Source organism: Meriones unguiculatus, assembly GCF_030254825.1.
Source record: "Meriones unguiculatus strain TT.TT164.6M chromosome 13 unlocalized genomic scaffold, Bangor_MerUng_6.1 Chr13_unordered_Scaffold_34, whole genome shotgun sequence".
Classification (NCBI taxonomy): Eukaryota; Metazoa; Chordata; class Mammalia; order Rodentia; family Muridae; genus Meriones; species Meriones unguiculatus.
Window position 1 is genome coordinate 11,989,255 of NW_026843646.1, and position 14,099 is coordinate 12,003,353.

Consider the following 14,099-nt stretch of genomic DNA (forward strand, 5'->3'; position numbering starts at 1 on the left):
CCATCGAAAGAACAGAAAGGCAAAGCATAACTTTGTAAAATAATTCACATATTTGTTGCCCGTTCAATTATTATAACAGGAAAACTGAAAAGTGATATATCGTACTGTACAGCACAGAAACAAGTTTCCATCGAAAGAACAGAAACTCAAAACACAACTTTGTAAACTAATTCACATACGTGTCGCCTGTTCTATTATTATAACAGGTGAACTGCAAAGTGATATTACCCTAACCCTAACCCTAACCCTAACCCTAACCCTAAAATTACCCTAACCCTAACCCTAACCCTAACCCTAACCCTAACTCTAACCCTAACTTGTTCCTAACAGGAAAAAGTTTCCAACGAAAGAACATAAAAATAAAGCACTACTTTGTAAACTAAATCACATGTGTGGTGCTCGCTCAATTAGGAATAAAGGAAAACTGAAAAGTGATATATCGCACTGTACAGCACAGGAACAAGTTTCCATCGAAAGAACAGAAACTCAAAACACAACTTTGTAAACTAATTCACATACGTGTCGCCTGTTCTATTATTATAACAGGTGAACTGCAAAGTGATATTACCCTAACCCTAACCCTAACCCTAAACCTACTCTAACCCTAACCCTAACCCTAACCCTAACCCTAACCCTAACTTGTTCCTAACAGGAAAAAGTTTCCAACGAAAGAACATAAACATAAAGCACTACTTTGTAAACTAAATCACATGTGTGTTGCTCGCTCAATTAGGAATAAAGGAAAACTGAAAAGTGATATATCGCACTGTACAGCACAGGAACAAGTTTCCAACGAAAGAACAGAAAAGCAAAGCACTACTTTGTAAACTAATTCACATACGTGTCGCCTGTTCAATTATTATAACAAGAAAACTGAAAAGTGATATAACCCTAACCCTAACTCTACCCTAACCCTAACCCTAACCCAAAACCCTAACCCTAACCCTAACCCTAACCCTACCCTATCCCTAACCAAACACTAACCCTTACCCTAACCCTAAATTGTTCCTACCCAGAACAAGTTTCCCACAAAAGAACAGAAACGCAAAGCACAACTTTGTAAACTAATGAACATACGTGTCGCCTTTTTAAATATTATAACAGGAAAACTGAAAAGTGATATAATCCTAACCCTAACCCTAACCCTAACCCTACCCTAACCCTAACCCTAACCCTAACCCTAACCCTAACTTGATCCTAACAGGAAAAAGTTTCCAATGAAAGAACATAAACGCAAAGCACTACATTGTACACTAAATCACATGTGTGTCCCTCGCTCAATTAGGAATACAGGAAAACTGAAATGTGATATATCGCACTGTACTGCACAGGAACAAGTTTTGAACGAAAGAACAGAAAAGCAAAGCACTACTTTGTAAATTAATTCACATACATGTCGCCTGTTCAATTATTATAACAGGAAAACTGAAAAGTGATATAACCCTAACCCTAACCCTAACACTAACCCTACCCTAATCTTAACCGTAACCCTAACCCTAACCCTAACCCTAACTTGTTCCTAACAGGAACAAGTGTCCAACGAAAGAACAGAAAAGCAAAGCACTACTTTTAAACGGAATCACATGTGCTCGCTCAATTAGGATTACAGGAAAACTGAAAAGTGTTATCTCCCACTGTAGGTCACAGAAACAAGTTTTCATTGAAAGAACAGAAACGCGGTAGCCAAGATGGCGACTAGTACACACATTTTCTGAGTGGTGGGATACCTGATCTTCTGATTTGGAGAATGGAAGGACCCCCAACCCAGGAAAACCACAGCGAGACTTTCTGAACACCAGGGAACATCGCAGGAGGTGAAAACTTTGGCCTCTGGTCACCCGGAGACTTGCTTGGGGAAGAAGAGAAACAATCCTTTGTTCTTGCGGCACTCCCTTCCCCCAGACCTCCTTCCTCCTCGGCAGAGTGGCACAGCAGACTCATCTTTCTCAGCGCAGACCTAACTGCCTGGGTATACAGCTGCTGAGACGGAGCCCCAAGCACTTTAGCGGCAGACAAAAGCCAGCAGTACGTGCCCTGGAGTCCCAGATTCGTGCAGCGGCTGCACCATCCTCCCAGGGCGCGAATCTGCTAGACACCATACTAGCTCTGCAGGATTGCCATCACTGACGGTACGGCCCGCCCAATCCCACAGTGACAGAGAATACACTATATACTCACCAAAACCAGGCAGAAACGTCATACAACCTGGACACACCAGGCACTGGGCCTCCCAAGCTTGGAGAGCACAACGAATAGATCCCAGAACTTCTCAGAAAGCATTGGGACTAGCAACCCAGTCTCGAGTTACAGCGGGACGTGGAGGCTGAGCAGCACTGAACTGGTGGGGCACCACAGCCCTCCAGTTTAAGACTAACCAGGGCCAAACCAGAGAACAGAGAGCCTGGTTACCCCATCCCTGCTGAAATGACCACCCTGAAATCTCCAGCTGCAGCAAGACATCAGAACCTGGCAGTGACAGCAGCACAGAACTGGCGGAACACATCAAAGAAGCAGGGCCAAACCAGAGAGCAGAGAGCCCAGAATACCACGATCTCTGCCAAGAGACCTGCCTGTAAGACCACCCTTGAGAATCTGCAGTTCCCCAGATCCTGGGTCCTTCTAAATCAGAAGCCAGGCATCGAACCCCCCCTCCCACCCACATACCCACTTTGGGAAACAGAGGGGCACTAGGGACATTGAAGTTCCTGCCCTGTGGGCCTGACTGAGGAGTTAAGACAATTAATGCCAGAAATTGCACTGCGATCATCATTAGTGCCTGCGACATATACAGTGCAGAGCCCCTCCCACACACTCAAGGGTTCAACATTAGCCATCACTCAGTCCCTCGAGAAACTCATCCACCCACACTTACACACACAGACACACACACGCGTGCGCACACACGCTTGCATTTGCCCCGTTTGCGCCTGCGTACTTTCCTCCCACAGGTACAGCTAGTCCTCAGCACATGCTGAGAGTGCTCAGCTTCCTGAAGAACTCTCCAGACACCAGAGAGAGACAGCACCAGTCTGATCTTCAGAATCCAAAAACAAACAGGGAAGGTTTCAGATAAGCCAATGGCCAGGGGTAGGCGAAAGAACACTTCCAACATAAATCAGGACATCATGACTTCACCAGCAAACCCCAAAATCGATGGATACTCCAATTCAGCAGAAGCACAGGAAAATGATTTTAAAGCCATGCTTGCCCAATTATTTGAGGCTCATAAGGAGGAAATGAACAAGTCTTTCAAAGAGATGACCAATCAATTGGAGGCAAAGAAAGAAGAAATAGACAATATCCTTAAAGAAACACAGGCAAACATAGCCAAACAAATAGATACACAAGTAGAGGAAAAATTAGTGGCATATAAGAAGGAAATGAAAAAAGAAATAGAGGCCATCGTAGAGAGTCAGGAATCCAAATTCAAACACATGAAAGAAATGGTGCAAGGCATAAAAACAGAATTAGAATCAATAAAGAAAACACAAAATGAGAAAACCCTTGAGCTGGAGAACTTGGAGAAAAGATCAGGAACCACAAAAGTAAGCATCACCAACAGAATACAAGAGATGGAAGAGAGAATCTCTGGAGCTGAAGACACACTTGCAGAAATGGATACTTCTCTCAAAGAAAAAGTAAAATCAGAAAAGTTCCAATCACAAAATATCCAAGAAATCAAGGATGCTATGAAAAGACAAAATCTAAGAATAATAGGAATTCACGAAAAAGAAGACTCCAGACTCCAAGGACCAGAAAATATTTTCAAGAAAATCATAGAAGAAAATTTTCCCAACTTAAAGAAAGAGATGTCCATAAATATACAAGAGGCCTACAGAACTCCAAATAGACTAGACCAGAAAAGAAACACACCACGTCACATCATAGTCAAAACACTAAATCTAGAGAACAAAGAAAAGATATTAAAAGCAGCAAGGGAAAAAGGCCAAGTAACATATGAAAGTAGACCTATCAGAATCACACCGGACTTCTCATCAGAAACTATGAAAGCCAGAAGGGCCTGGGCAAGTATCATGGAGACTCTAAGAGATCACAAATGTCAACCCAGACTATTATACCCTACAAAGCTTTCAATCAACATAGATGGAGAAAACAAAATATTCCATGACAAAACTAAATTTACACAATATCTACACAGCAAACCATCCCTACAGAAGATACTAGAAGGAAAACTCCAATCCAATGAAAACAAATTCACCCAAGAAAACAGGGCATACAGATTATGTCCCAACAAAAATGAAAAGAAAACAAGCAATGAAACAGGGTTAGATCATCGACTCCATTACAAAAGGAACTAACATGCATTGGTCACTATTATCTATCAATATCAATGGACTCAACTCACCAATAAAAAGACACAGGCTAACAGAATGGTTAAGGAAACAGGATCCAACATTCTGTTGCATCCAAGAAACACACCTATGCAACAAAGACAAACACTACCTCAGAGTAAAGGGCTGGAAAACTGTTTTTCAAGCAAATGGTTCCAGAAAACAAGCTGGAGTAGCCATCCTAATATCTAATAAAATAGACTTTCAACCCAAGTTAATCAAAAAAGATAAGGAGGGCCACTATATTCTCATCAAAGGAAAAATCCACCAAGAGGACATCACAATCTTGAATATCTATGCCCCAAATACAAGAGCACCGACATTCATAAATGAAACATTATTAAAGCTTAAATCATACATTGATCCTAATACCTTAATAGTGGGAGACTTCAACACTCCACTCTCACCAAGGGACAGATCAACTAGACAGACACCAAATAGGGAAAAGCACTCACAGAATCCCTAAATCAAATGGACCTAATAGACGTCTACAGATCGTTTCACCCAAACTCAAAAGAGTACACCTTCTTTTCAGCACCGCATGGAACCTTTTCCAAAATAGACCATATAGTGGGTCACAAAGCAAGCCTCAACAGATACAAAAGGATCGAAATAATCCCTTGTATACTATCTGACCACCAAGGACTAAAGCTAGACATCAACAACAACAGAAACAACAAAAAGCCGACATGCACATGGAAACTGAACAACTTACTACTCAATGACAGCTGGATTAAGGAAGAAATAAAGAAAGAAATTAAAGACTTCCTAGAATTCAATAAAAAGGAAGGCACAACATACCCAAATTTATGGGACACATTGAAAGCAGTGCTCAGAGGAAAATTTATAGCACTAAGTGCCTGCAAGAAGAAATTCGTAACATCACATACAAAAAATTTAATGGCCCAACTGAAAACCCTGGAAAAAAAAGAAGCAGATACACCCAAGAGGAGCAGACGGCTGGAAATAATCAAACTAAGGGCTGAAATCAATCAACTAGAAACAAATAAAACTATCCAAAGAATCAATGAAACAAAAAGCTGGTTCTTTGAGAAAATCAACAAGATAGACAAACCCTTAGCCAAACTAACTAAAAAGCAGAGAGAAACTATCCAGATCAGCAAAATCAGAAATGAAAAGGGGGACATAACCACAGACATTGAGGAAATCCAAACAATTATTAGGTCATACTACAAAAGCCTATATGCCACAAAATTTGAGAATCTAAATGAAATGGATAATTTTCTTGATAGATTCCATCTACCAAAACTAAGTCAAGATCAGGTAGAAAGACTGAATAGCCCTATATCTCCCAAGGAAATCGAAGCAGTCATTAAGAGTCTCCCCTCCAAAGAAAGCCCTGGACCAGATGCCTTCAGCGCAGAATTCTACAAGACTTTCAAAGAAGTGCTAACTCCAATTCTCCTCAAGCTATTCCACAAAATACAAACAGAAGGAACACTACCAAACTCATTCTATGAAGCCACAGTCACCTTAATACCTAAACCACACAAAGACCCAACAAAAAAAGAGAACTTCAGGCCTATCTCTCTTATGAACATTGACGCAAAAATACTCAATAAAATACTTGCAAACCGAATCCAAGAACACATCAAAGATATCATCCACCATGATCAAGTAGGCTTCATCCCAGGCATGCAAGGGTGGTTCAACATACGGAAATCCATCAATGTAATCCACTACATAAACAAACTGAAGGAGAAAAACCACATGATCATCTCCTTAGATGCCGAAAAAGCATTTGACAAAGTCCAACACCCATTCATGTTTAAAGTCTTGGAGAGATCAGGGATACAAGCACATACCTAAACATAGTAAAGGCAATATATAGCAAGCCTATAGCTAACATCAAACTCAATGGAGAGAAACTTAAATCAATCCCACTGAAATCAGGGACAAGACAAGGCTGTCCATTGTCTCCATATCTCTTCAACATAGTACTTGAAGTCCTAGCCAGAGCAATAAGACAACTAAAGGAGATCAAGGGGATACAAATCAGAAAGGAAGAGGTCAAAGTGTCACTATTTGCAGATGATATGATAGTATACATGAGCGACCCCAAAAATTCAACCAGAGAACTCCTTCAGCTGATAAACACCTTTAGCAAAGTGGCAGGATACAAAATCAACTCAAAAAATCAAAAGCCCTCCTATATACCAAAGACAAAAAGGCTGAGAAAGAAATTAGGGAAACAACACCCTTCACAATAGCCACTAATAACATAAAGTACCTTGGTGTGACTCTAACCAAGCAAGTGAAAGACCTGTTTGAGAAAAACTTCAAGTCTCTGAAGAAAGAAATCGAAGAAGATATCAGAAGATGGAAAGATCTCCCGTGCTCATGGATTGGTAGGATTAACATTGTGAAAATGGCCATACTGCCAAAAGCAATCTACAGATTCAATGCAATTCCCATCAAAATACCAATTCAATTCTTTACAGACCTCGAAAAAAAGATTCTCAGCTTCATATGGAGAAACAAAAAACCCAGAATCTCCAAAACGATCCTGTACAACAACAGATCATCTGGAGGTATCTCCATTCCTGATCTCAAGCTGTACTACAGGGCAACAGTAATAAAAACTGCATGGTATTGGCATAGAAACAGAAAGGAGGATCAATGGAACCACATAGAAGACCCAGAAATAAATCCACACACCTATGAATACTCGATATTTGACAAAGAAGCCAAATCCATTCAATGGAAAAAAGACAGCATCTTCAACAAATGGTGCTGGACCAACTAGATGTCTACATGCAGAAAAATGAAAATAGATCCATATTTATCACCCTGCACAAAACTAAAGTCAAAGTGGATCAAGGACCTCAACATAAAACCAGATACCCTCAGTCAATTGGAAAAAAAAGTGGGGAACAGCCTAGAACTCATTGGCACAGGAGACAACTTCCTGAACAGAACACCAACAGCACAGGCTCTAAGAGCAACAATCAATAAATGGGACCTCATGAAACTGAAAAGTTTCTGTAAAGCAAAGGATACCGTCATCAAAACAAAACGACTGCCTACAGATTGGGAAAGAATCTTCACTAACCCTTTATCTGACAGAGGACTAATATCCAGTATATACAAAGAACTAAAGAAGCTGAAAAGCAGCAATCCAAGTAATCCAATTAAAAAATGGGGAACAGAGCTAAACAGAGAATTCTCCACAGAGGAATATCGAATGGCAGAAAAACACTTAAAGAAATGCTCATCCTCATTAGCCATCAGGGAAATGCAAATCAAAATGACCCTGAGATATCACCTTACACCCATCAGAATGGCCAAGATTAAAAACTCAAGCGATAACACATGCTGGAGAGGTTGTGGAGAAAGGGGAACCCTCCTCCACTGCTGGTGGGAATGTAAACTTGTACAACCACTCTGGAAAGCTATCTGGCGCTTTCTAAGACAAATAGGAATAGTGCTTCCTCCAGACCCAGCTATACCACTGCTAGGTATATACCCAAAGTTTGTTCAAGTACACAAAAAGGACACTTGCTCAACCATGTTTATAGCAGCTCTATTTGTAACAGCCAGAACCTGGAAACAACCCAGATGTCCATCAACGGTGGAATGAGTACAGAAATTGTGGTATTTTTATACAATGGAATACTACTCAGCAATCAAAAAGGAGGAAATCATGAAATTTGCAGGCAAATGGTAGGATCTAGAAAAGATCATTCTGAGTGAAATATCCCAGAAGGAGAAAGACAAACATGGGATATACTCACATATATAGACCTATAAGATATGATAAACATAATGAAATCTATACACCTAAAAAAGATAATCAATTGAGCGGACATGGGATAAGATGATCAATCCTCGTTTAGAAAGACAGATGGGATGTGCATTGAACGTATGACAGGAGTCTACTGAGCGCATCTGAAAGACTCTAACTAGCAGTGTTTTCAAAGCAAAGACTCATGACCAAACTTTTGGCAGAGTACAGGGAATCATAAGAAAGAAGGGGAGTTAGTCTGATGGGGAAAGGATAGGAGCTCCACAAGGACCAAATATATCTGGGCACAGGGTCTTTTCTGAGACTGACATTCAACCAAGGACCATGTATGGATATAACCTAGAACCTCCGCTCAGATGTAGCCTGTGGTAGCTCAGTAACCAATTGGTTTCCCAAAGTGAGGGGAACAGGGAATATTTCTAACAGGAACTCAATGACTGGCTCTTTGGTCTCCCCACCCCCAAAGGGAGGAGCAGTCCTGTTAGGCCACAGAGGAGGGCTTTGCAGCCAGTCCTGAAGATACCTGATAAAACAGGATCAGGGGAGGAGGTCCCCCCTATCAGTGGACTTGGAAAGGGGCATGGTGGAGATGAGGGAGGGAGGGAGGGACTGGAAGGGAATGAGGGATCGGGACACGGCTGGGATACAGAGTTAATAAAATGTAACTGATAAAAAAAATTAAAAAAAATAAAAAAAATTAAAAAAAGAAATATAACTTGCAAGAAATGAGTAAAGAAAGCGAATATGTGGGCATACTCATCATTTTCCACAGCACCAGTGCCTTTGGTTTTCTTAGATGGGCTAGCTTGACCTTCTCACTCAGCCTTCTCATGCTAGCAAGTTCTAAAAATATTTTCTTGTTGAAGAAAACATTTCAGCATTCCCTGCCAAAGTACCCTATTCCTGCCTTCCTTTGTAAGTAACTTCCCACAGTCCCCAAATGCCCAGTTTCCTTTCCTCCTTCACCATACATTCCCTCAGCACCTCATAAAGCAGTTGCCATTGAAGTATGTGCTTCAATATCTGCTGATGATTTATGTTTGAAATTGCAGTTAAAAATGCGGCTGTTGGTATCAGACAGAACTGAATTCAAATCATAGTTAATTAGTTATCAGAATTTTTGACTTCCATAAACAGTTTGGCTTCTCCCTATGAGAAAACATGCTGATTGCTACCTCAGGAATTATTCCAAAAACAGACCTCATCATTGGCACAAGGCCTGTCCAGCATGAACATGTATGTTCTTAACTAGACCACAGTTATCATTCCAGGAATCTTTGGGTCTGACTGCCAAGAGATGAGAGTGGTTTTATCAGAAAGAAACAATATCTTTGAGTCCACTCTAGGTACAAGGATAGACCTCTTGGAGTGAGTCTAAGTGTTCCTGGTTAGATAAGTCCTCCGCCATTGTATAGCCTTGTGTCTGTTCATCAAGAAAAAAAGTTTGTTTTTTTTTTGTTTTTTGGTTTTTTTTTTTGGTGGGGAAGAATAGACCATTACATGGACCTCATAAATAAAGACTAATGTATATATATTTTTTTCTTTTTACTTTTTCCCAAACAGGGTTTTTCTGTGTATCGTTGGCTGTCCTGGACTCTTTGTAGACCAGGCTGGGCTTGATCGCCTAGAGATCCACCTGCTTCTGTCTCCCTGAGTGCTGGGATTATAGGCGTGCACCACCAACTAATGTGCTTTCTAAGATCATGGTGGTGAAAACCAGAAGTACCCAAAAGATCCATTCCATTTTACAACAGAGTCAAGACTTCTCAAATGTAGGAACCCCACCAGCCCCACATGAGAGTTGGCAGAAATGTAGTATTGGCTTCACTCCATGCTCATGACTGAGAATATCTGGCACTGGCCTATGTCTCACCAAAGCCCTATGCTGGCCTCCAACATTTGAAAATGTGCTTCTCAGATAGTCTTTAAACCCCGAGAATCCATGAATTACCATACTGCTCTGGGGCATCCTGACACACCCTGGATGATGTCTGTGGCTGTGTATTTCCATACTACTTGGCCTGACTTGGAAGTTCAGGACATGATAACCTCAGACTGGAGATGTGGCTTTATGGCTGGCACCATGGCATCAATGGGATCAGTTTCATTAGAATTACTCCTCCCCGTGATTCCACTTATTTCAACATGACTTACTAGCTGAGCATTTAGTGATTGTCCTTTTGAGTGTAAATTATCATAATTAATAAGAACTGCCTTCATCCTATTTTTCTGTTTTTGTTGGGTAAGAAACAGAGAAAAGAACATTCAAGACTTCTTTGAAAAATCAGGCAGATTTAGAATAATTATCTTGTTTGTTTATGTTTATGTATTTAGTTGTGTTCTATTTTCTATATTGCAAGAGCTATAAGACTAGGGGCCTACTGAGGACATTTCCTGGCACAGAATGAGCATTTTGGTTGCCATATTTATTGGTTGAGTGCCATATTAGAAGACTCTGGTGTGTTTCTATATGACAAGTGGTATGAAATTCTTTTTCTTTTTTTCAGCCCTTTTTGGGGGAAATTAAAACTGGAAAAATGAAGCCTTGTGATGTAGGACTCCACAGTGTCCATCTAAGCACCTTTCTTGTCTTAACTTCTAGATGTGACATTTCTTCTTCACAGCTGATCTTACCTGCTCTTCACTCAAACAGCTATAAGATTATCTTGCAAGGGATTAGTGAAGAATCATGGAATTCAAATTTAAATTTGGCTTTCTTCTCTCTCTCATAGAGGAAGCCTGAAGAAAGCACAGGTGTGCATTCATGATCGTCCCAAACATAAAGCCTTTTTAGAAACTGTAAGGGGTAATGTTCTTTTCTTTTGATTTTCCCCCTCATTTACCTTTGAGTATTTATTTTAAAATCATGACTACCCTAAGAGAAAAGTGGATCAAGAATAAAATTAGAAAAGCCAAAATAAATGAATGAACTTACAAAAATAAAAATAATAAGAAGAAATGCAAATAGCCAGAGAACAAGAATGACTATTCAACGCCTTTAGCAATCAAGGAATTTCAGATTAAAATAATGTTTTGAATATTAGTTTGGAAAAAAGACAATCTGAGAAGAAAAGACATAATTGCCCTAAGTGTAAATTGTTCCTCCCTGGACCAGTGTGGCAATATTAATCAGCCTTAAAATTATAGCTGGGTCTAGTGGCTCAGATCCCTAACCTCAGCACTTGAGAGGTAGCAGCAGGCAATCTCTGTGAGTTCCAGGCTAGCCAGGAATACACAGTGAGACCTTGTTTCAACAGAACAAAACAAAGTAAGAAACAAAAAACTTATTTCTGGAAATATGCTTTTTTAAAATGTCTTTTGTTTTAATGCTAGCTGTTGAACCCAACTTCTCCTAGCCCTTGCTCTACCAGCAAGCTATACTTCTGCCCCTGAGAATTTACTTTAATAAAATATAATTAAATTTAAATGAAATTTAGCTGTACAAAGAAGTGAAACACTGGGGTAGGGCAGCAGACTGTCAGCTGTCAGCTGAGTGACCAATAAGAATAAAGCCATGACACATGGTCTGATACAATCGTATAATTTTACAGAAGGTTTTACATATGGAAGACACCAGAGATGAGCCAAGCAAAACAATATAGCAATGAAAAAGATGTTTATTAATCACGGTATAAAAATATCTACATGTTTGGAGAAAAGGAGCTAGATGAGAGATAAGAGCACATAGATAAAGTTTAAAGGCAGTTAATTGTGGGTTAGTAGACTGTGGTTGTCCTTAATTTTTTTTATTTATTCATGGTCTCTGACTTTCCTATGTTGAATATACATACTTTTATGCTAAAAGTTTATGTGCTTTGTTTAAAATATAAAGGTTTGGAGTTGGATATGACAGCTCAAACCTGTAATCTCAGCATTCAGGACAAGTTTAACCAGCTTGGGTTATACTTGTGGAACTGTGTCTCAAGGCACAGAGAAACAAAACAATGCCAAAAAAGAAAAGAAACATTATCTTGCTTTGAGGTTTCTCTAGGCAAGACCACTGGAGTGAGTGAAAAGGAAATAAGTTAGCACTCTCCACAAGAAGAGTCTAGGCTGGCTAGGTGCATATGGGCAGATATTTGCATGTAGGGTAGATGAAATGAAGACACAGCATTCAGCAAACTGCTTTGAACTCCTCAGGGATCATAGAAAGCAGAGGTGATCCGAGAAAGAGGGGGAAATAGAATTCAGCCTGAGGCTAGACCAGCCAGCCTATCCCAGGGAGTCTGGAGAGCATGAGGTGGGTTTTCCTGCACCATTCTGCTCCCAGCAATAAGGAATCTTCCTGCAGTGCTGAGGTACCAGTTTCATCATTGGAGATAAGCAAATTGGGCTTTTCTGTGTAGCCCAACATGCCCATAACAGTACACAGCACCCATGCTGATCTCTATTGACTCCATGGGGAGTCTAATGGGATGACAGGGAATAGCTACATACCATAAGGAAATAGATACCTACTCTGTAAGGGAATCACTACATACTGTATGAGGGAATAGACGCATACTATAAGGGAATAGATAACATATTGTGTAAGGAGTGACCATAGGACAGAGCCCAAAGTGGTCAGGTGATGACAGCCGAGTGAGATTAATGCAACGCTCTGGAGTACTAAGATAAGTTTTAGAAATGTCCTTCTTTGGCATGGGGGTGCCTCAGTGTAGTGTGTGCTTAGTGTGTGTTTGATCTCTATCACCATCACTGCTCATGGAAAGCCTTCACTCTACTGCAGTTCCTTTAGTGACATCGCCTGACTGGCAGAATATTTTGCTTCTAAAAATTGTCCCTGTGTGTGTATGGGGGAGGCGGGGGATGGCTGTCAAAAAAGTGGGAAGTAGGAAGGTGAACAGAAAAAAAGACCTAATAATCAAATCAGATAAAGACATGGTTCACATAGATTTACTCTTAATAAAAAGACGTGAGTAAATTTTTTTTCAGCCGTAGAATTCTGTAAGCAGAAATATGTAGCTTGTCACATTGCAAAATAGGCAAATTCAAAACTTTACCATTGACAAATAATGTGTCATCGAGGGACTCTTACTTTAGTGTACAATCATGTGTGCGTGCATGGGTGCATATGTATGTGTGTGGCGTGTGAGTGTTTTGAGCCAGGGTCTCATGTACTGGCCAAGGCTGGTCTCTGTTACAAGGATGACCCGGAACTCTAGATCCTCTTGTCTTTACCTCCCAAGTGCAGGGATTAGAGGCCTGTGCCTCTCCTCTTGGCTACCACCCTGCTAAGCCCTTTTTCTCTTTCACTGTCATAGCTGACTACAAGGAGAGCTTCAACACCATTGGAAACATTGAAGAGATCGCGTACAATGCTGTTTCCTTTACCTGGGATGTGAATGAAGAGGCAAAGGTTAGTGAAACCTACCATGACTCTTAATGAATGAAGACTCTTGTTCAAAACCCTGTGTAGTGTTTTCCTAGAAACTTGAGTCAAAAAGAAGAAAATGAGCGTGGTCCCTTTCTTATTTTATTTATTTATTTAGTTATTTGTTTATCTATCATCTCTGTATCTATCTATGTATCTGTATGCATGTATGTATCTGTCTGTCTATTTTGGTTTTTAAAGACTGAGTTTCTTTGTGTAACAGCCTTGGTTCTCCTGGAACTCTCTTTGTAGACCAGGCCAGCCTTGAATTCACAAAGATTCAACTGCCTCTTCCTCCCAAGCACTGGGGCGCTGCTATATTCCCTTTTAGAGGATTCATGCCTTTCTCCTTTTGTTGTGGGGTGTGAGCTTCTGCTCTGAAAAAATGTGATGAGCCGCCATGTTGCCCCTCCTCAGTTCTTCAGGCCACATGTTCCAGTCTAGAACTTGCATCTAACACTTGGATTCTTGTAAGCCCCCCAGCTTCTCTATGCCACCATCAGGAAGCTTGTATCTTCACAGTGAGCGACATACAGCTTCAGTAGGTGAAGGAGCAGAGCTCCAGAAGTAGGGCTTCCAATCACCTTCACCACGATGACTTTGAAAC

The 14,099-nt window shown here is 40.5% G+C and overlaps 1 pseudogene; it reads left to right on the top strand.

The window, feature by feature from the left end:
- Positions 1-12,927: 12,927 nt before the first annotated feature.
- Positions 12,928-14,099, top strand: part of LOC132650922 (grainyhead-like protein 2 homolog) — a 59,538-nt pseudogene continuing 58,366 nt past the window's right edge.